The 21,586-nt window shown below is 44.4% G+C and overlaps 1 long non-coding RNA gene across 1 annotated transcript; it reads left to right on the top strand.

Moving 5' to 3' along the window:
* Positions 1 to 757: 757 nt before the first annotated feature.
* LOC142741492 (uncharacterized) lies at positions 758 to 9,452 on the top strand. Its single transcript, XR_012881165.1, has 6 exons — positions 758 to 808; positions 887 to 908; positions 1,365 to 1,383; positions 5,805 to 5,828; positions 7,505 to 7,543; positions 9,396 to 9,452. It is a non-coding gene; the product is annotated as an uncharacterized LOC142741492 (long non-coding RNA).
* Positions 9,453 to 21,586: the final 12,134 nt, after the last annotated feature.

Below are 21,586 nucleotides of genomic sequence, written 5' to 3'. Positions count from 1 at the left end.
CGCTGTCACTGAACCCGTCAGGTTCGCAGGACTGACGGATTGAGTAAATAACGCTAGATACAGCTGCTCTGTATGCAGTTAAAAATTCCAATAAAAGAACATTGGGGGACTGGAAGTCTAGTTGCACAGTCTTCTTTGATCACGATATGACTCTTCATCATGTTACCGACACCGCTGTACTCCATGTATATGCAGGAGCAGTAGTATAGTGGGTACATAGAGTGCAGCGGAGCCAGTCACATGACAAAGAGTTGTATCATCATCAAAGAAGACTGTGCAATTAGACTTCTAGTCCCCCGGTAACACTAAAAATCTATAAAAAATCTCAGAATCAGCGTGACGGTGGACCGGAATATATATTAGCAGTGTACTCACATATTGCAGTGAGTACACGGCGAATCATATTTGGTCCCCACATAACCCCTTTAAATGAAGGATTATATTTTGACATAATATCAGTGCATGTATGCTATTCTTACTCTATCTTATAAATAAGTATGTACATGTTTGTGTAAGGTGCTTGGCATGTTTGCACTAGTGATATATTGAGTGGTGCCAACTAAACATAAGTATAGAGCCTGTTATATATGAGTAAATCCCAAAAACTGGAACAGCAAACCGTCCAGCCAGGAAAGTGTTAATGATTTTACTTGTTGCCCCCACCAGACTATCACATACAATCCAATAGATTAGATGGATAAAGAGAGATATTTGATGGTCAGCAGATAACATGTAGGTTTTTTCCTTACTTTTACAGGTTCCGGCATCTCTATATATAAAGGAACTGCAGACGCAGAGCTACATCGAGGTAAACGTAATATTACATAACCGTATACCACGTGGCACATATATATTCTCTGCTTACCCTCTGTCTTTACTATTGCAGGCTGCAGTGAAAGAAGCACAGGGTGAGTGCCATTCTATAGCAATTTATCTCCATAGTTTCCATGTTTGACATCTTCTACTGACACATTTGTCACTTCATAACCCCCCATTATGTTATAATATTGTGATAGTTACATGGTGAGGTTGAAAGAAAATCGTCCTATTACACATTGTAGTCGTGCTGCTCAAATATGGCATCTCTGTGATAGGAGTAAAAGGGTCAGTAAAGCCCATTACAAACCAATTGAGTCATAATATGGCTGCATTTTAGTGCCCATGCGTATTATATCTGTAAGACCCAGACCTGCGGCTTCACTGGCTAAGATCTAAGATGATCGGAGTCTATAGTGATCTGACAACTGAGTGGGGTCCTGATCTTGTAGCAATAATATGAACGCTAAAATGAGTTTAGTTTTATTCTTATTTTATATAATTACTTGTGCAAATCTCATTTTAAATTAGTGTTTTTCTTTTTTCAGTTGCAGAACGAAGATTCCGGTAAGTAAATCTTCATTGTTAGGGTATGTGCACACACAAAATCAAAATCGTCTGAAATTACGGAGCTGTTTTCAAGGGTAAAAAAACGCCCACGAAAAAGAAGTGCATGTCACTTCTTGAGACGTTTTTGGAGCCGTTTTTCATTGACTCTATAGACAAACAGGTCCAAAAACGGCCGTTAAAAACGCTGCGAAAAACGCGAGTTGCTAAAAAAACGGCTGAAAATCAGGAGCTGTTTTCCCTTGAAAAACAACTCTGTATTTTCAGACGTTTTTTAGTAAGCGTGTGCACATATAGTGAATCATCAAGGTACTCAGGAACTCTTCCGGCTTTTCTGTTTCCTTTAATATTTAGCGCACGGATTGGTTGGAGTCCAGTATAATTTCTATATTCCATGCTGCACTATTTTTCTCTTATAAAATCCAGGATATCTAAATAAGGCTAGGGCTACATGGCGACGCTGGTCGGGTGATACAAAGATCGCTAGGTTGCATTGCGACATCGCAAGTATGCTTGTGAATGTGGTTCTCTTACAACATGTGACGTGATGCGACCACATCTGCTGGATTTTTGGTCGCAGATCGCAAGCGACTTTTCCAGCACAGAGTTAAATCGCATGTGACTGTGACTCATTTTCGACATGTGGTTGTATTTTGGATGTCGCAAACCCTAAATCGTATGCGACTTGCAACCAAATAGCACACCAAAATAGTCCTGCAACTTTAATGTAACAGCATGTCGCAGAGAAAACGCACACTTTTTTTTTTCTTGTCGCACAAATTTAATGTAACTTGATGTTGTGCAACCAAACTCGCCGTGTAGTAACAGCCATATGCTCAGTGGATGACAAAGGGGAAAGCTTCAAGTCTCCTATGCTCCCTATCTGGTATGACACAGTGTAGCTGGAAATGTACTCCCCAACGCAGCACGTCTGTTATGACCACATTGCTGAACAACCTAACATTGTTCACTTCACTGGCATTGTTCTGAACAGAAAAGTCCCTTTGAAGCTAAAGTCATTACTTCTGTATGTGGTGTGGTGTATACGCCAGGAAAATCTTCTGTCATATAAGCCAACATACCCATAAACTATCATGGGCAATCACATAATTGCCAACTGTCCCGAATTTGCTGGGAATGTCCCGAGTTTTCAGAAACGGTCCCGGAAAATTACTGTCCCAGGACTTGAATACTATGGCAGAGCAGAAAACTATTCTCTTCCTGCTTTGCCATTCACTCCTGGAGCGAAATCCCCGGCCAAAGCGTTTTGCCGACACCATGTCCAGTGATTCCACTGCAGGAGGTGCGACTGACGTTGCTGCCCTTATATGGACAGTGAAGTCAGGGCTCTCTCTATAAGCGGAATTCCCAGCCATGGCGTTGGCAACGCTTTGGCCGGGATTCCGGCACTCCATGGGTAGCCCATGACATCACTGTCCATATAAGGGCAGTAACGTCAGGGGCACCTCCTGCAGCGGAATCACCGGCCAAAGCATTGCCGACACCTGGCCGGGGATTCTGCTCATAGAGGGAGCCACAATGGCTCTATCTACAGGAGTTGGGGGCTATGTACAGGGGGAGTATGTAGCACTATCTACAGGGGAGTATGTGGCAATATATACAGGGGAAGTATGTTGCACTATATACAGGGGGCATATATGGCACTATATACAGGGTAGTATTGGCACTATCTACAGGGGGAGTAAGTGGCACTATTTAGACGGGGCTGTGTGTGGCACTATCTACAGGGGTCTGTGTGTGGCATTATCTACAGGGAGGTGTGTGGCAACATCTACAGAGAGATGGGTGGCCACATCTACAGGGGGTCTGTGTGGCATCATCTACAGAGGGTCTGTGTGGCATAATCTACAGGGGGTCTGTGTAGCATCATCTACACAGGGGCTGTGAGGCATCATCTATAGGGGGGCTGTGTGGCATCGTCTACAGGGGGCTGTGCGGCATTGTTTACAGAGGCTGTGTGGCATCGCCTACAGGGGGTGTGTGTGGCATAATCTACAGCGGGGTGTGTGGCAACATCTACTGGGGGGGTGGCATCTACAGGGGGCTGTATGGTATCATCTACAGGGGGGCTGTATTGCATCATCTACAGGGGATGTGTGTAACATCATCTACAGGGGTGTCTGGGGCATCATCTACAGGCAGACAGTATGACATCATCAATGGGGGGTCTGTGTGGCATCATCTACAGTGGGTAAGTGTGGCATCTACAGGGGGGCTGTGTATCACTATCTACAAGGGGCATTGTGGTATTATCTACAGAGGGCACTGTGGCACTATCTGCAGGGGGTCTGTGTGGCATCTACAGATGGGCTGCGTGGCACCATCTACAGAGGGCACTGTGGCCTTATCTACAGGGTGTATTGGCATAATCTATAGGGAGCAGTGTGTGGCAATATCTACGGGGAGCAGTGTGTGGCAATATCTTCAGGGAGCAGTGTGTAGCACTATCTACTGGGGGCAGTGTGGAGCACTATCTACAAGGGGCAGTGTGGCACTATCTATGCTGTTTTGTACGCTACCAGTAATGGTCAGCACATATCACCTAGCCCTAGTGATGAAGTGAGAGATCACCTGTCTGTAAACAACCGGATAACCAGAGTCATACCAGCCACCACAGTAGTTGTCAGCCAAACTAGTGCAGGCATTTTGCTAGTTTTTTTGTATGCAGAAATTCTGGAAAGCCACGCCCCACTAGTCACACCCACCAGATAAACCACGCCTCCATAAGACACACCCGCCTAAGGCGCCTCAGCCTAAGTGTCCCTGGAAAATTTTTAAAATATAGGCAACTATGCAATCATACTGCATGCCAAGATGTTGTCCTTTTGGCATATGTTTGGTCAGGATATGTCAGGATCTCACAGACGCAACTAATGTACTGTATATTGAACAGTGCACTCATCTGTGCATTTCAATGTACACAAAAAATATACCATGTGGTACATACTGTGTATTCTTAACAGTCTTAGGCCTCATTCACACAAGCGTATCCGATTCACGCGCGTGAAAAACGCGCGTGAATCGAGTCCGTGTGTTATGCATCTGTGTGCTTTGCGAGGGGCATGCGTTATTCATGCACTCGCAAAGCACTTTTTTTTGTATTATTTTCAACTGAATTGATGGGCAAATCACGCACCGCACACTCAATGGGCGTGTAGGTGCGTAATAATGCCCCAATATAGGACATGCAGTGAGTTTCACGCAGCGGACTCTCGATGCGTGAAAAATCACGCATATGTGAATGGCCCCATTGAAATCAATGGGTTTGTGTGCTGTGCGTTGTTTCAATGCATAGCACACGGACGTGATTCACGCTCGTGTGAATGAGGCCTAAGGCAGACACACGCAACTGAGGGTACATCTGTAACCTTTTTAAATTATAAAGAACGTAAAAAAAACTGTCAAAATTTAATAAAATTAGCAAAAATACAAAATGAGAGGCAGGTGGCCAAGGATAGTAAAACAAATCCCCAAAAATTCTTCAAGTAAATAAATGCAAAAATGCCAAGGTCTGAACATGTAGGACCCCTAGATAATGGTAATGGGGAGTTGGTCACAGGGGATCAAGAGAAGGCAGAGTTACTAAATGGGTTCTTTAGCTCTGTATATACAACAGAAGAAAGAGCAGCTGATGTAGCCGGTGCCAGTGCTGTTAATATATCAGTTGATCTACTGAATTGGATGAATGTAGAGATGGTCCAAGCTAAATAAAATAAAATAAATGTGCACAAGGCCCCGGGACCAGATGGGTTACACCCTAGATATCTTAAAGAGCTTAGTTCAGTTATTTCTGTCCCCCTTTTCATAATATTCAGAGATTCTCTAGTGACTGGTATATATAGGACATGTCGTGAGTTTTACGCAGCGGACACACGCTACGTGAAAATCACAGACTGTCTGAACGCCCCATTGACTAACATAGGTCCGTGCGAGGTGCGTGAAAATCACGCGCGTTGCACGGACATATTATACGTTCGTCTGAATAAGCCCTTACTGTGAAAACTGTGAATTTATGGAATAGTCACAGCAGGGACAGTGGATGGCTTTAAAAAAGGCTTAGATCATTTCCTAGAACAAAAAAAATATTAGCTCCTATGTGTAGAAATATTTTCCTTCCCTTTTCCCGTCGCTTGGTTGAACTTGATGGATATGTGTCTTTTTTGAGCCGTACAAACTGTGTAACAATGTAACTGTACAGACACAGTTCCATAAGTTTGTCTATATGTTCAGCAAACATAAACGTGGAACGCAGTGTGAATTTAGCCTCACAGATACAAATGACGACTGTATTATTGCTGGGAGGACATTCACTTATAAATTAGATTCTTCTAGATACTATTACGCCAGAAAACTGATGAAATGAATAATTCTCACTGTCTTCTCTATTCTGTGACTATCAGGACTCTGTTTCCAGAAGACGTGCTGTAAGTATATCATTGTAAGATATTGTGTAATGAATGAAGACAATGGAGGAGATTTATCAAAAATGATGCAAGTGAGAAGTAGAGCAAAAGCCCACATAGCGTTTTTAGGAAAAACCCTGCGCTTTTTGCTGCATTTCTCCAGCTTTTTTTTAAGGCAGAAACAGTGGCGGCCAGATGTTTGCTGAAATTCAACAGGGAAATACTAAACACACTATAAACAATGTTTTTTACTTGTGGAGTTTTTCTGACCTTTTGGTGCGCTTTATGGGTCAGTGGTGTTTTTCTTCAACACGCAACATTCTCCATAGGAGTTTTATATAGACTTTTCTATACTTGAAAAAAATGCATTAAAAACGCATGTTCTATTAAGAAGCGCTAGCAAAAAAAAAGTCCACAAAAAAACAGAGTGAAAAAATCCTTATGCCCTGTTCGCACGTTTTTTTGCAGGCAGAAAAATCTGCCTCAAAATTCCTTCAGGAATTTTGAGGCAGATTTTGACCTGCCTGTAAATTCTGCTGCGATCTTTGCTGCGTTTTTTTACTCACGGCCATTGAGCGCCGCAGGCAAAAAGCGCCACGAAAACTATTTTTTCTGCCTCCCATTGATTTCAATTGAGGCGCAAGAGTGGCAAAAAAAAACAGGGCAATTTTTTTTTACTGCGAACGGCTAAAACTTGCTGCGGAAAAAATCCCTCCACCTCCCATTGAAATCAATGGGGAGCGATTTCAGCTGTTTTTTGGTGCTGATTCCGAAGCGGTTTCCACATCAAAATCAGCATAAAAAAACTCTGTGTGAACTGGTCCTTAGGCCACTTTCACACAGCAGTATTTTGGTCAGTATTTTGAAGCCAAAACCAGGAGTGGAACATAAATTGAAAAAGTATGATGGAAATATTTCCTGTGTTTTAGACCTACATCTAGTTTTGGCTTACAAATACTGATACAAAATACTGACCTAAATACTGTGAAAGTGGCCCTAGTCTGGACTTACATACAGCGTTACGCTGCATTTTTCGTGGCGTTTTAATGGTGGTTTTCGCAGCATTATTTTATGTTTTTTTTTGTGCGGTTAGATGTTATACTTAGGCCCTATGCACACGGCAGTGCCCGTAATCACGATCCGCGTAATTACGTGCAAGGCCGGCCATTGGCGGCCGCAGACAGCCACCCGCATTTTCGGCCCGTGCTTGAATACAAAGTATGGGAGTATGGATGGTATAAATAGGACATGTCCTATCTTTTGCGGAGGCTTTCTACGGCCTGGGCACCTTCCCGAAAATATATGGGAAGGTGTCTGTGATCAATAGAAATAAATGGGTCTGTAATTGCGGACAAAATCTACGGTCGTGTGCATGTCGCCTAAAGTCTATAGTACAATATAAAATGTACTATATAGATAAAAACTGCATGTGTGATTCCAGCCTTGTATTCACACATTGAGGTTGAATTGCAGTTTTTGCTGCGGTTTTGTGCAAAATTGCAGTCAAACTATGATTCAACAACACAGCGTGTGACTGCAACCAGATTAGTTACTATGGGCAACTACTCCTCAATTCACTAGTTTTGATAAATCTCCCCCAATGTGTAGCACCTGGAGGAGTGACTGTTACCCCCTTATTATATGTAACATTGTTACCCCCTTATTATATGTAACATTTCTTCTTTTTTTCACAATAGATGGATTGAGAAGGTGATGAAGGCACCGAGAGAATTCAGGTATTTATCTGTTATCTGTCTTCTTGACATAGGGACTCAGAATTAGTCTGGGATTTGTGTCAATTTAACAACATTAAATCCTGAGGTTTTAATTCATGTAGTTTATTGAGATTTCACTATACGGGTAGGAACACACACAGTGTAAACACTGCGGATTTTCCGCAACGGATTCATTGCCGAAAATCCGCTGCGTATTAGGCCTCATTTACACGAGCGTGTGCGTTTTGCGCACGCAAAAAACGCAGCATTTTTCGTGCGCAAAAGGCACTTGACAGCTCCGTGTGTCATCAGTGTATAATGCGCAGCTGCGTGATTTTCGCGCAGCCGCCATCATAGAGATGAGGCTAGTCGACGTCCGTCACTGTCCAGGGTGCTGAAAGAGCTAACTGATCGGCAGTAACTCTTTCAGCACCCTCGACAGTGAATTCCGATCACAATATACACCAACCTGTGAATAAAAAAAAGACGTTCATCCTTACCATGAACTTCCTGCTTCCTCCAGTCCGGTCTCCCGGCCGTTGCCTTGGTGACGCGTCCCTCTCTTGTCATCCGGCCCCACCTCCCAGGATGACGCGGCAGTCCATGTGACCGCTGCAGCCTGTGATTGGCTGCAGCCTGTGCTTGTCCTGTGATTGGCTGCAGCTGTCACTTGGACTGAATTGTCATCCCGGGAGGTCGGACTGGAGGAAGAAGCCGGGAGTTATCGGTAAGTCAGAACTTCTGTTTTTTTTTACACGTACATGTATATTGTGATCGGAAGTCACTGTCCATGGTGCTGAACCAGTTTAACTCTTTCAGCACCGTGGACAGTGACTGTCTCCTGACGTCGCGTACCGGAAAAATTTTTGCCGGGTTCGGTCAAAACGAGTTCGGCCGAACCCGGTGAAGTTCGGTGCTCTCATCTCTAATTTGACACTCCGTTTGGATGTTTGTAAACAGAAAAGCACGTGGTGCTTTTCTGTTTACATTCAACCTTTTGACAGCTCTTGCGCGAATCACGCAGTTCGCACGTAAGTGCTTCCGTGCGGCATGCGTGGTTTTCACGCACCCATTGACTTCAATGGGTGCGTGATGCGCGAAAAACGCACGATTATAGAACATGTCGTGAGTTTTACGCAACGCACTCGCGCTGCGCAAAATTCACGCATCGTCTGCACTGCCCCATAGAGTAATATAGGTGCGTACGACACGCGTGAAAAGCACGCGCGTCGCACGCGCGTATATTATGCTCGTGTAAATGAGGCCTTACAGTGGCAGCAGTGTGGGTGAGATTTCAACAAATCTTGTCCCCACACTGCGGTAAATCTCCGCCGGAATAACCGCACATAAATTGCCCTGCGGTGCGGTTACTTCAACGTCAGCATGTCAATTAATTCTGTGGATACGCAACAAAGCAGCGTGTGTTGCGATATTTGTGGCGATGCGCCGCAAAAATCGCAAGTAAGAAAAAATAAAGTTATACTTACCCAGAGTTCCCTGCTGCTTCTCCAGTCCAGCCTCCCTGGATGACTTTGCAGGCCATGTGACCGCTGCAGCCAATCACAGGCAGCAGTGTCATATGGGCCTGCAACATCATTCAGGGAGGCCAGAGCGGACGTCAGAGGAGGGAGGGGGTAAGTATGTGCGATCGTTTGCACAGCGGAATGTACACATGAAATAACGCACCACAGTGTGGTGTGGGATTTCGGACGGCAATCCCTGCAGTGTTCAGGGCGGATACGCTGCGCAGCTTGATGCAGTGTATCCGTACTGAATACGTTGTGTGTGTTCCTAACCTACATGAGATTTTCTGTAACTTTCAAATAGGACAAAGTCTCAATAATCCTAAACAAATATGTGCTTTTTGTTATAGACCATTTAAGTTCAAGGAATATAAATGGCGCCCTAAACTGGAGACCATCATGTAAGTATGAAGAAGCAGAAGAGCGGACATCATACTGCTGGAGACTATGGGTTGACATATGAACCCATTGTGATCTGTTGTAAGGTTTTCCTCTATAATCCCCCCCCCCCCCAACAAGTATTTGTATAATCATGTATCCCCGCTGACTGCCAGTCATATATATTATATATTTATATAAGAACTGTTTTATGTAATATATATAAACAGGGAGGTTGCAGTAGAAGAAACAGAGGATCCCGTGCAGATTCCCAGGTGAGGAACCAATAGTTATAACTCAGCATATGGCATCAAGGGGTTAAACAAAAATTAATTGTAGTGAAAAAATCCTTAGGCCCTGTTCGCACGTTTTTTTTGCAGGCAGAAAAATCTGCCTCAAAATTCCTTCAGGAATTTTGAGGCAGATTTTGACCTGCCTGTAAATTCTGCTGCGATCTTTGCTGCGTTTTTTACTCACGGCCATTGAGCGCCGCAGGCAAAAAGCGCCACGAAAACTACTTTTTCTGCCTCCCATTGATTTCAATTGAGGCGCAAGAGTGGCAAAAAAAAACAGGGCAATTTTTTTTTTACTGCGAACGGCTAAAACTTGCTGCGGAAAAAATCCCTCCACCTCCCATTGAAATCAATGGGGAGCGATTTCAGCTGTTTTTTGGGTCTGATTCCGAAGCGGTTTCCACATCAAAATCAGCATAAAAAAACTCTGTGTGAACTGGTCCTTAGGCCACTTTCACACAGCAGTATTTTGGTCAGTATTTTGAAGCCAAAACCAGGAGTGGAACATAAATTGAAAAAGTATGATGGAAATATTTCCTGTGTTTTAGACCTACATCTAGTTTTGGCTTACAAATACTGATACAAAATACTGACCTAAATACTGTGAAAGTGGCCCTAGTCTGGACTTACATACAGCGTTACGCTGCATTTTTCGTGGCGTTTTAATGGCGGTTTTCGCAGCATTATTTTATGTTTTTTTTTGTGCGGTTAGATGTTATACTTAGGCCCTATGCACACGGCAGTGCCCGTAATCACGATCCGCGTAATTACGTGCAAGGCCGGCCATTGGCGGCCGCAGACAGCCACCCGCATTTTCGGCCCGTGCTTGAATACAAAGTATGGGAGTATGGATGGTATAAATAGGACATGTCCTATCTTTTGCGGAGGCTTTCTACGGCCTGGGCACCTTCCCGAAAATATATGGGAAGGTGTCTGTGATCAATAGAAATAAATGGGTCTGTAATTGCGGACAAAATCTACGGTCGTGTGCATGTCGCCTAAAGTCTATAGTACAATATAAAATGTACTATATAGATAAAAACTGCATGTGTGATTCCAGCCTTGTATTCACACATTGAGGTTGAATTGCAGTTTTTGCTGCGGTTTTGTGCAAAATTGCAGTCAAACTATGATTCAACAACACAGCGTGTGACTGCAACCAGATTACTTACTATGGGCAACTACTCCTCAATTCACTAGTTTTGATAAATCTCCCCCAATGTGTAGCACCTGGAGGAGTGACTGTTACCCCCTTATTATATGTAACATTGTTACCCCCTTATTATATGTAACATTTCTTCTTTTTTTCACAATAGATGGATTGAGAAGGTGATGAAGGCACCGAGAAAATTCAGGTATTTATCTGTTATCTGTCTTCTTGACATAGGGACTCAGAATTAGCCTGGGATTTGTGTCAATTTAACAACATTAAATCCTGAGGTTTTAATTCATGTAGTTTATTGAGATTTCACTATACGGGTAGGAACACACACAGTGTAAACACTGCGGATTTTCCGCAACGGATTCATTGCCGAAAATCCGCTGCGTATTAGGCCTCATTTACACGAGCGTGTGCGTTTTGCGCACGCAAAAAACGCAGCATTTTTCGTGCGCAAAAGGCACTTGACAGCTCCGTGTGTCATCAGTGTATAATGCGCAGCTGCGTGATTTTCGCGCAGCCGCCATCATAGAGATGAGGCTAGTCGACGTCCGTCACTGTCCAGGGTGCTGAAAGAGCTAACTGATCGGCAGTAACTCTTTCAGCACCCTCGACAGTGAATTCCGATCACAATATACACCAACCTGTGAATAAAAAAAAGACGTTCATCCTTACCATGAACTTCCTGCTTCCTCCAGTCCGGTCTCCCGGCCGTTGCCTTGGTGACGCGTCCCTCTCTTGTCATCCGGCCCCACCTCCCAGGATGACGCGGCAGTTCATGTGACCGCTGCAGCCTGTGATTGGCTGCAGCCTGTGCTTGTCCTGTGATTGGCTGCAGCTGTCACTTGGACTGAATTGTCATCCCGGGAGGTCGGACTGGAGGAAGAAGCCGGGAGTTATCGGTAAGTCAGAACTTCTGTTTTTTTTTACACGTACATGTATATTGTGATCGGAAGTCACTGTCCATGGTGCTGAACCAGTTTAACTCTTTCAGCACCGTGGACAGTGACTGTCTCCTGACGTCGCGTACCGGAAAAATTTTTGCCGGGTTCGGTCAAAACGAGTTCGGCCGAACCCGGTGAAGTTCGGTGCTCTCATCTCTAATTTGACACTCCGTTTGGATGTTTGTAAACAGAAAAGCACGTGGTGCTTTTCTGTTTACATTCAACCTTTTGACAGCTCTTGCGCGAATCACGCAGTTCGCACGTAAGTGCTTCCGTGCGGCATGCGTGGTTTTCACGCACCCATTGACTTCAATGGGTGCGTGATGCGCGAAAAACGCACGATTATAGAACATGTCGTGAGTTTTACGCAACGCACTCGCGCTGCGCAAAATTCACGCATCGTCTGCACTGCCCCATAGAGTAATATAGGTGCGTACGACACGCGTGAAAAGCACGCGCGTCGCACGCGCGTATATTACGCTCGTGTAAATGAGGCCTTACAGTGGCAGCAGTGTGGGTGAGATTTCAACAAATCTTGTCCCCACACTGCGGTAAATCTCCGCCGGAATAACCGCACATAAATTGCCCTGCGGTGCGGTTACTTCAACGTCAGCATGTCAATTAATTCTGTGGATACGCAACAAAGCAGCGTGTGTTGCGATATTTGTGGCGATGCGCCGCAAAAATCGCAAGTAAGAAAAAATAAAGTTATACTTACCCAGAGTTCCCTGCTGCTTCTCCAGTCCAGCCTCCCTGGATGACTTTGCAGGCCATGTGACCGCTGCAGCCAATCACAGGCAGCAGTGTCATATGGGCCTGCAACATCATTCAGGGAGGCCAGAGCGGACGTCAGAGGAGGGAGGGGGTAAGTATGTGCGATCGTTTGCACAGCGGAATGTACACATGAAATAACGCACCACAGTGTGGTGTGGGATTTCGGACGGCAATCCCTGCAGTGTTCAGGGCGGATACGCTGCGCAGCTTGATGCAGTGTATCCGCACTGAATACGTTGTGTGTGTTCCTAACCTACATGAGATTTTCTGTAACTTTCAAATAGGACAAAGTCTCAATAATCCTAAACAAATATGTGCTTTTTGTTATAGACCATTTAAGTTCAAGGAATATAAATGGCGCCCTAAACTGGAGACCATCATGTAAGTATGAAGAAGCAGAAGAGCGGACATCATACTGCTGGAGACTATGGGTTGACATATGAACCCATTGTGATCTGTTGTAAGGTTTTCCTCTATAATCCCCCCCCCCCAACAAGTATTTGTATAATCATGTATCCCCGCTGACTGCCAGTCATATATATTATATATTTATATAAGAACTGTTTTATGTAATATATATAAACAGGGAGGTTGCAGTAGAAGAAACAGAGGATCCCGTGCAGATTCCCAGGTGAGGAACCAATAGTTATAACTCAGCATATGGCATCAAGGGGTTAAACAAAAATTAATTGTAGTGAAAAAATCCTTAGGCCCTGTTCGCACGTTTTTTTTGCAGGCAGAAAAATCTGCCTCAAAATTCCTTCAGGAATTTTGAGGCAGATTTTGACCTGCCTGTAAATTCTGCTGCGATCTTTGCTGCGTTTTTTACTCACGGCCATTGAGCGCCGCAGGCAAAAAGCGCCACGAAAACTACTTTTTCTGCCTCCCATTGATTTCAATTGAGGCGCAAGAGTGGCAAAAAAAAACAGGGCAATTTTTTTTTTACTGCGAACGGCTAAAACTTGCTGCGGAAAAAATCCCTCCACCTCCCATTGAAATCAATGGGGAGCGATTTCAGCTGTTTTTTGGGTCTGATTCCGAAGCGGTTTCCACATCAAAATCAGCATAAAAAAACTCTGTGTGAACTGGTCCTTAGGCCACTTTCACACAGCAGTATTTTGGTCAGTATTTTGAAGCCAAAACCAGGAGTGGAACATAAATTGAAAAAGTATGATGGAAATATTTGCACCTCTCCTGTGTTTTAGATCTACATCTAGTTTTGGCTTACAAATACTGATACAAAATACTGACCTAAATACTGTGAAAGTGGCCCTAGTCTGGACTTACATACAGCGTTATGCTGCGTTTTTCGTGGCGTTTTAATGGTGGTTTTCGCAGCATTATTTTATGTTTTTTTTTTGTGCGGTTAGATGTTATACTTAGGCCCTATGCACACGGCAGTGCCCGTAATCACGATCCGCGTAATTACGTGCAAGGCCGGCCATTGGCGGCCGCAGACAGCCACCCGCATTTTCGGCCCGTGCTTGAATACAAAGTATGGGAGTATGGATGGTATAAATAGGACATGTCCTATCTTTTGCGGAGGCTTTCTACGGCCTGGGCACCTTCCCGAAAATATATGGGAAGGTGTCCGTGATCAATAGAAATAAATGGGTCTTTAATTGCGGACAAAATCTACGGTCGTGTGCATGTCGCCTAAAGTCTATAGTACAATATAAAATGTACTACATAGATAAAAACTGCATGTGTGATTCCAGCCTTGTATTCACACATTGAGGTTGAATTGCAGTTTTTGCTGCGGTTTTGTGCAAAATTGCAGTCAAACTATGATTCAACAACACAGCGTGTGACTGCAACCAGATTAGTTACTATGGGCAACTACTCCTCAATTCACTAGTTTTGATAAATCTCCCCCAATGTGTAGCACCTGGAGGAGTGACTGTTACCCCCTTATTATATGTAACATTGTTACCCCCTTATTATATGTAACATTTCTTCTTTTTTTCACAATAGATGGATTGAGAAGGTGATGAAGGCACCGAGAGAATTCAGGTATTTATCTGTTATCTGTCTTCTTGACATAGGGACTCAGAATTAGCCTGGGATTTGTGTCAATTTAACAACATTAAATCCTGAGGTTTTAATTCATGTAGTTTATTGAGATTTCACTATACGGGTAGGAACACACACAGTGTAAACACTGCGGATTTTCCGCAACGGATTCATTGCCGAAAATCCGCTGCGTATTAGGCCTCATTTACACGAGCGTGTGCGTTTTGCGCACGCAAAAAACGCAGCATTTTGCGTGTGCAAAAGGCACTTGACAGCTCCGTGTGTCATCAGTGTATGATGCGCGGCTGCGTGATTTTCGCGCAGCCGCCATCATAGAGATGAGGCTAGTCGACGTCCGTCACTGTCCAGGGTGCTGAAAGAGCTAACTGATCGGCAGTAACTCTTTCAGCACCCTCGACAGTGAATTCCGATCACAATATACACCAACCTGTGAATAAAAAAAAGACGTTCATACTTACCATGAACTTCCTGCTTCCTCCAGTCTGGTCTCCCGGCCGTTGCCTTGGTGACGCGTCCCTCTCTTGTCATCCGACCCCACCTCCCAGGATGATGCGGCAGTCCATGTGACCGCTGCACTTGGACTGAATTGTCATCCCGGGAGGTCGGACTGGAGGAAGAAGCCGGGAGTTATCGGTAAGTCAGAACTTCTGTTTTTTTTTTACACGTACATGTATATTGTGATCGGAAGTCACTGTCCATGGTGCTGAACCAGTTTAACTTTTTCAGCACCGTGGACAGTGACTGTCTCCTGACGTTGCGTACTGGAAAAATTTTTGCCGGATTCGGTCAAAACGAGTTCGACCGAACCCGGTGAAGTTCGGTGCGCTCATCTCTAATTTGACACTCCGTTTGGATGTTTGTAAACAGAAAAGCACGTGGTGCTTTTCTGTTTACATTCAACCTTTTGACAGCTCTTGCGCGAATCACGCAGTTCGCACGGAAGTGCTTCCGTGCGGCATGCGTGGTTTTCACGCACCCATTGACTTCAATGGGTGCGTGATGCGCGAAAAACGCACGATTATAGAACATGTCGTGAGTTTTACGCAACGCACTCGCGCTGCGCAAAATTCACGCATCGTCTGCACTGCCCCATAGAGTAATATAGGTGCGTACGACACGCGTGAAAAGCACGCGCGTCGAACGTGCGTATATTACGCTCGTGTAAATGAGGCCTTACAGTGGCAGCAGTGTGGGTGATATTTCAACAAATCTTGTCCCCACACTGCGGTAAATCTCCGCCGGAATAACCGCACATAAATTGCCCTGCGGTGCGGTTACTTCAACGTCAGCATGTCAATTAATTCTGTGGATACGCAACAAAGCAGCGTGTGTTGCGATATTTGTGGCGGAATCACAGCGATGCGCCGCAAAAATCGCAAGTAAGAAAAAATAAAGTTATACTTACCCAGAGTTCCCTGCTGCTTCTCCAGTCCAGCCTCCCTGGATGACGTTGCAGGCCATGTGACCGCTGCAGCCAATCACAGGCAGCAGTGTCATATGGGCCTGCAACATCATTCAGGGAGGCCAGAGCGGACGTCAGAGGAGGGAGGGGGTAAGTATGTGCGATCGTTTGCACAGCGGAATGTACACATGAAATAACGCACCACAGTGTGGTGCGGGGATTTCTGACGGCAATCCCTGCAGTGTTCAGGGCGGATACGCTGCGCAGCTTGATGCAGTGTATCCGCACTGAATACGTTGTGTGTGTTCCTAACCTACATGAGATTTTCTGTAACTTTCAAATAGGACAAAGTCTCAATAATCCTAAACAAATATGTGCTTTTTGTTATAGACCATTTAAGTTCAAGGAATATAAATGGCGCCCTAAACTGGAGACCATCATGTAAGTATGAAGAAGCAGAAGAGCGGACATCATACTGCTGGAGACTATGGGTTGACATATGAACCCATTGTGATCTGTTGTAAGGTTTTCCTCTATAATCCCCCCCCCCCCCCAACAAGTATTTGTATAATCATGTATCCCCGCTGACTGCCAGTCATATATATTATATATTTAAATAAGAACTGTTTTATGTAATATATATAAACAGGGAGGTTGCAGTAGAAGAAACAGAGGATCCCGTGCAGATTCCCAGGTGAGGAACCAATAGTTATAACTCAGCATATGGCATCAAGGGGTTAAACAAAAATTAATTGTAGTTTTCTCTTACATGGCTTTTGCCAGCAGTTGCTCCAAATATGGAAGAATGGAGAAGTCCTGTATGACCTAAACAGACTGTCCAGAGACGTTAGACTCTGTTCACATCTATAGTATAATCGGCCAACACTGGTGCTGCAGTGGCATTTTACTGAATTTTTTTACATTCGTTTTGCCATCTGTACTTTATAGAAAGAAATGTAAAGACATTGACTACGTAATGTCACCCTTTGTTACCAGAACAATATTGTATATCGTTTTAGAAGACTTTTTATAATATGTTTAGAATATTGCAGGGCAGTAATGTTTTGCTGCAAGGATGTAACTATAATCATTATGAACATAATATATCTACCTGCATGCGTTGGTGACCTGGCTACAACATTACGTTTTCTTTATATCCTTTTCCATATAATATTTCTAGTTTTGTTAAAGTAATAATTTATTTCTCATCATTTCTTGGTCATTTCTCTTCAGGAAAACCAGTTGGCTATCCAGGTAAATACAAATGTGGTCAATGCATTTACATGATAAATAAACTGCTACTGGGACAAACAGCGCTCCAGTGTTGTCACCCTCTTTTTTTCTACACTTGTTAGGCTCTGTTCACATCTCATAGTTTGCACAGATGTTCTTTTCTGGCGCGAGAGCGGAGCATCCAGAGATGCTCCTAACTTATTAAGAGGTGTAATAAAGTAAGAAACATCTTACTTCAGTGCTCTTTAGGGTAAGACTGGCATATGAAACGCCAGTTGTAATAAATTCCCCCTATACGTTTTATTGTGTGATATATTGTTGGAGTAAATATCTTTATGTGATATAATAACCCGGTTTCAATAGACAAAGGGCTCATTTATCTAACACATCCCACAGTAAAGTCAATTACGTTGTGTCAGCCATAGTCTCTCCGGTGGATAAGTAAATAACTATCAGAAGTTGTTGAGACCTAAAGAGGATCTGTCACTAGTTTAGTAATGCCCAATCTCCTAGCTAATCTAAAACTCTAACACTAATGATAGTAAAAATTGTGTCCCAAAATGTATATTATATTAAAAGTTATGAGCTTTTTTCTAAATATGCAAATGAGCCTATACCAGACAAGTGTGTGTCAACACCAGCGATTCTCCTCAGGTGGCGCTACCTCACAGTCTCTGACGCTGTCCTATCAGCATGAAGCTGCTTCACACAGTGTGAGAGACTGAGGCTGAAAGGAAGGGGGATCACTCCAAATAGCCATACCTCCGGCTTTGGAAATCTTTTATGGTGGCATATAAAAGATGAGATTCTAATCGATTGCAGTTCTAGCTGTGAAACAACCGGAGGTCTCACCAGTTGAAAACACAGTCTGGAATGGAAGCTGTATGCTATATGATGATTCTGTGTTGCTGGGCTGGGAAGAGGAGAACTGTATGACGCTGATTGGACAGCGTCATACTGAATACAATACACCGCCCAGAGCTACCTCCCATTTGGCAAGTATAGCCAAATTAGCATACTGTATTTAGAAAAATGCACATTACTTAGCAAATAATAAACGTTTTTGAAAAAAAAACATACACTGTATTTATTAGCATAATAGCGCCTATTAGATTAGTTAGGAGATAGGGCATTAATAAACAAGTGACAGATCCTCTTTAAGCCCCTCAGAAAGCAATAATGACAAACTTTTTCTATGAATAGACTATGTAAGAAAACATTTTTGTGTAACCATCACATTGGCTTGTAATACCACCCCTACGTGAACCCTGCTACATGGCAAAGCCTCCCTGTAACCACTACCAGTGTCTACATCCCACCCACTAGATTCCTTTCTATCCAGGCAAAAGCGTATTCTCCATCACTGCTCTGATGTTTCTAATGTCATGAAAGTCATGATTGGTTTTCTTTTTTTCTTAGACTAAGATCTCTGTTTTGCTGCTCCTCGCACATTGCAGATCATTAAAAGTGAGTACCGAAAATTTAAATCTGAACACAATCGGCTGTTCTGCTCTCAGGCTAAATATAAAGTGTTACTCTAGTGTTAAGTATCCAAATGATAAACCATATTTATATGACACAAAAAGGTACACATGGACAGGCCAGACCTGAATATTATGTAATAGCAAATGGGGAATGCTGTGGATCATTGTTTTCCTGTTTTTATTTTAAAATGAAGCTTAGAAATCTGAAATATGATATGCTTATAATTTAATACAGAACTTGTATTTATGTTTTGCTAATATGTTTGCTTGGTATATCTCCAATCTAGGTCACACCGTACCATCAGATTGAGGAGGAGGAGGAGACTCGCCTAACATCTGGAGGAGTCTGAAGGAGGCACCCGTACCATCTGTAGACAAATAAGGTGCCCTTACCATCAGGAGGAGGAGTAATTTGTCTCATATGGGGGAGGAGGAGGTCCCCCCTTTACCATCAGAATGAGGTGAAGGCTCGCTTAACATCTGGAGGAGCAGGAGGCGCCCGTACCATCTAGAGACAAATGAGGCGCCCTTACAATCAGGAGGAGGATTCATTTGTCTCATGTGGGGAGGAAATGCTCCCCTTACCATCAGAATGAGGAGAAGGCTCCCATAACATCAGGAGTCTGGAGTAGTAGGAAGCGCCTATAACATCGAGAGACAAATGAGGCGCCCTTAACATCAGGAGGAGGATTCATTTGTCTCATATGGGGAGGAGAAAACCCCCTTTACCATCAGAATGAGGTGAAGGCTCACTCAACATCTGAAGGAGGCTGGAGGAGGCGCCGTACCATCTAGAGGCAAATGAGGCACCCTTACCATCACGAGGAGGAGTCATTTCTCTCATATGGGGAGGAAATACCCCCTTACCATCAGAATGAGGAGAAGGCTCCCTTAACATCAGGAGACTAGAGGAGTAGGAGGCGCCTATAACATCGAGAGACAAATGAGGCGCCCTTAACATCCGGAGGAGGATTCATTTGTCTCATATGGGGAGGAGAAAACCGCCTTTACCATAAGAATGAGGTGAAGGCTCCCTTAACATCTGAAGGAGCCTGGAGGAGGAGGAGGAGGTGCTGTACCATCTAGAGACAAATGAAGCGCCATTACCATCAGGAGGAGGAGTCATTTGTCTCATATGGGGAGGAAATGCCCCCTTACCATCAGAATGAGGAGAAGGCTCCCTTAACATCAGGAGTCTGGAGGAGTAGGAGGCACCTATAACATCGAGAGACAAATGAGGCGCCCTTAACATCAGGAGGAGGATGCATTTGTCTCAAATGGGGAGGAGAAAACCCCCTTTACCATCAGAATGAGGTGAAGGCTCCCTTAACATCTGAAAGAGCCGGGAGGAGGAGGAGGTGCCGTACCATCTAGAGACAAATGAGGCGCCCTTACCATCAGGAGGAGGAGTCATTTGTCTCATATGGGGAGGAAATGCCCCCTTACCATCAGAATGAGGAGAAGGCTCCCTTAACATCAGGAGTCTGGAGGAGTAGGAGGCGCCTATAACATCGAGAGACAAATGAGACGCCCTTAACATCAGGAGGAGGATTCATTTGTCTCAAATGGGGAGGAGAAAACCCCCTTTACCATCAGAATGAGGTGAAGGCTCCCTTAACATCTGAAGGAGCATGGAGGAGGAGGAGGCGCCGTACCATCTAGAGACAAATGAAGCGCCCTTACCATCAGGAGGAGGAGTCATTTGTGTCATATGGGGAGGAAATGCCCCCTTATCATCAGAATGAGGAGAAGGTTCCCTTAACATCAGGAGTCTGGAGGAGTAGGAGGCGCCTATAACATCGAGAGACAAATGAGGCGCCCTTGCCATCAGGAGGAGGTCATTTGTCTCATATGGGGGAGGAGGAGGACCCTCTTACCATCACAATAAGGAGAAGGCTCCCTTAACATCTGGAGGAGTCTGGAGGAGTAGGAGGCGCCTGTACCATCTAGAGACAAATGAGGCGCCCTTACCATCAGGAGGAGGAGTCATTTGTCTCATATGGGGAGGAATTGCCCCCTTACCATCAGAATGAGGAGAAGGTTCTCTTAACATCAGGAGTCTGGAGGAGTAGGAGGCGCCTATAATATCGAGAGACAAATGAAGCACCCTTACCATCAGGAGGAGGTAATTTGTCTCATATGGGAGAGGAGGAGGACCCTCTTACCATCACAATAAGGAGAAGGCTCCCTTAACATCTGGAGGAGTCTGGAGGAGTAGGAGGCGCCTGTACCATCTAGAGACAAATGAGGTGTCCTTACCATCAGGAGGAGGAGTCATTTGTCTCATATGGGGAGGAAATGCCCCCCTTACCATCAGAATGAGGAGTAGGCTCCCTTTACATCAGGAGTCTGGAGGAGTAGGAGGCGCCTATAACATCGAGAGACAAATGAGGCGCCCTTAACATCAGGAGGAGGATTCATTTGTCTCAAATGAGGAGGAGAAAACCCCCTTTACCATCAGAATGAGGTGAAGGCTCCCTTAACATCTGGAGGAGCCTGGAGGAGGAGGAGGTGCCGTACCATCTAGAGACAAATGAGGCGCCCTTACCATCAGGAGGAGGAGTCATATGTCTCATATGGGGAGGAAATGCCCCCTTACCATCAGAATGAGGAGAAGGCTCCCTTAACATCAGGAGTCTGGAGGAGTAGGAGGCGCCTATAACATCGAGAGACAAATGAAGCGCCCTTACCATCAGGAGGAGGTAATTTGTTTCATATGAGAGAGGAGGAGGACCCTCTTACCATCAGAATAAGGAGAAGGCTCCCTTAACATCTGGAGGAGTAGGAGGCGCCTGTACCATCTAGAGACAAATGAGGTGTCCTTACCCTCAGGAGGAGGA

The sequence above is a fragment of the Rhinoderma darwinii genome, chromosome 2 (genome assembly GCF_050947455.1).
Source record: "Rhinoderma darwinii isolate aRhiDar2 chromosome 2, aRhiDar2.hap1, whole genome shotgun sequence".
Classification (NCBI taxonomy): domain Eukaryota; kingdom Metazoa; phylum Chordata; class Amphibia; order Anura; family Rhinodermatidae; genus Rhinoderma; species Rhinoderma darwinii.
This window is presented reverse-complemented; position numbering and strand designations above follow the sequence as displayed.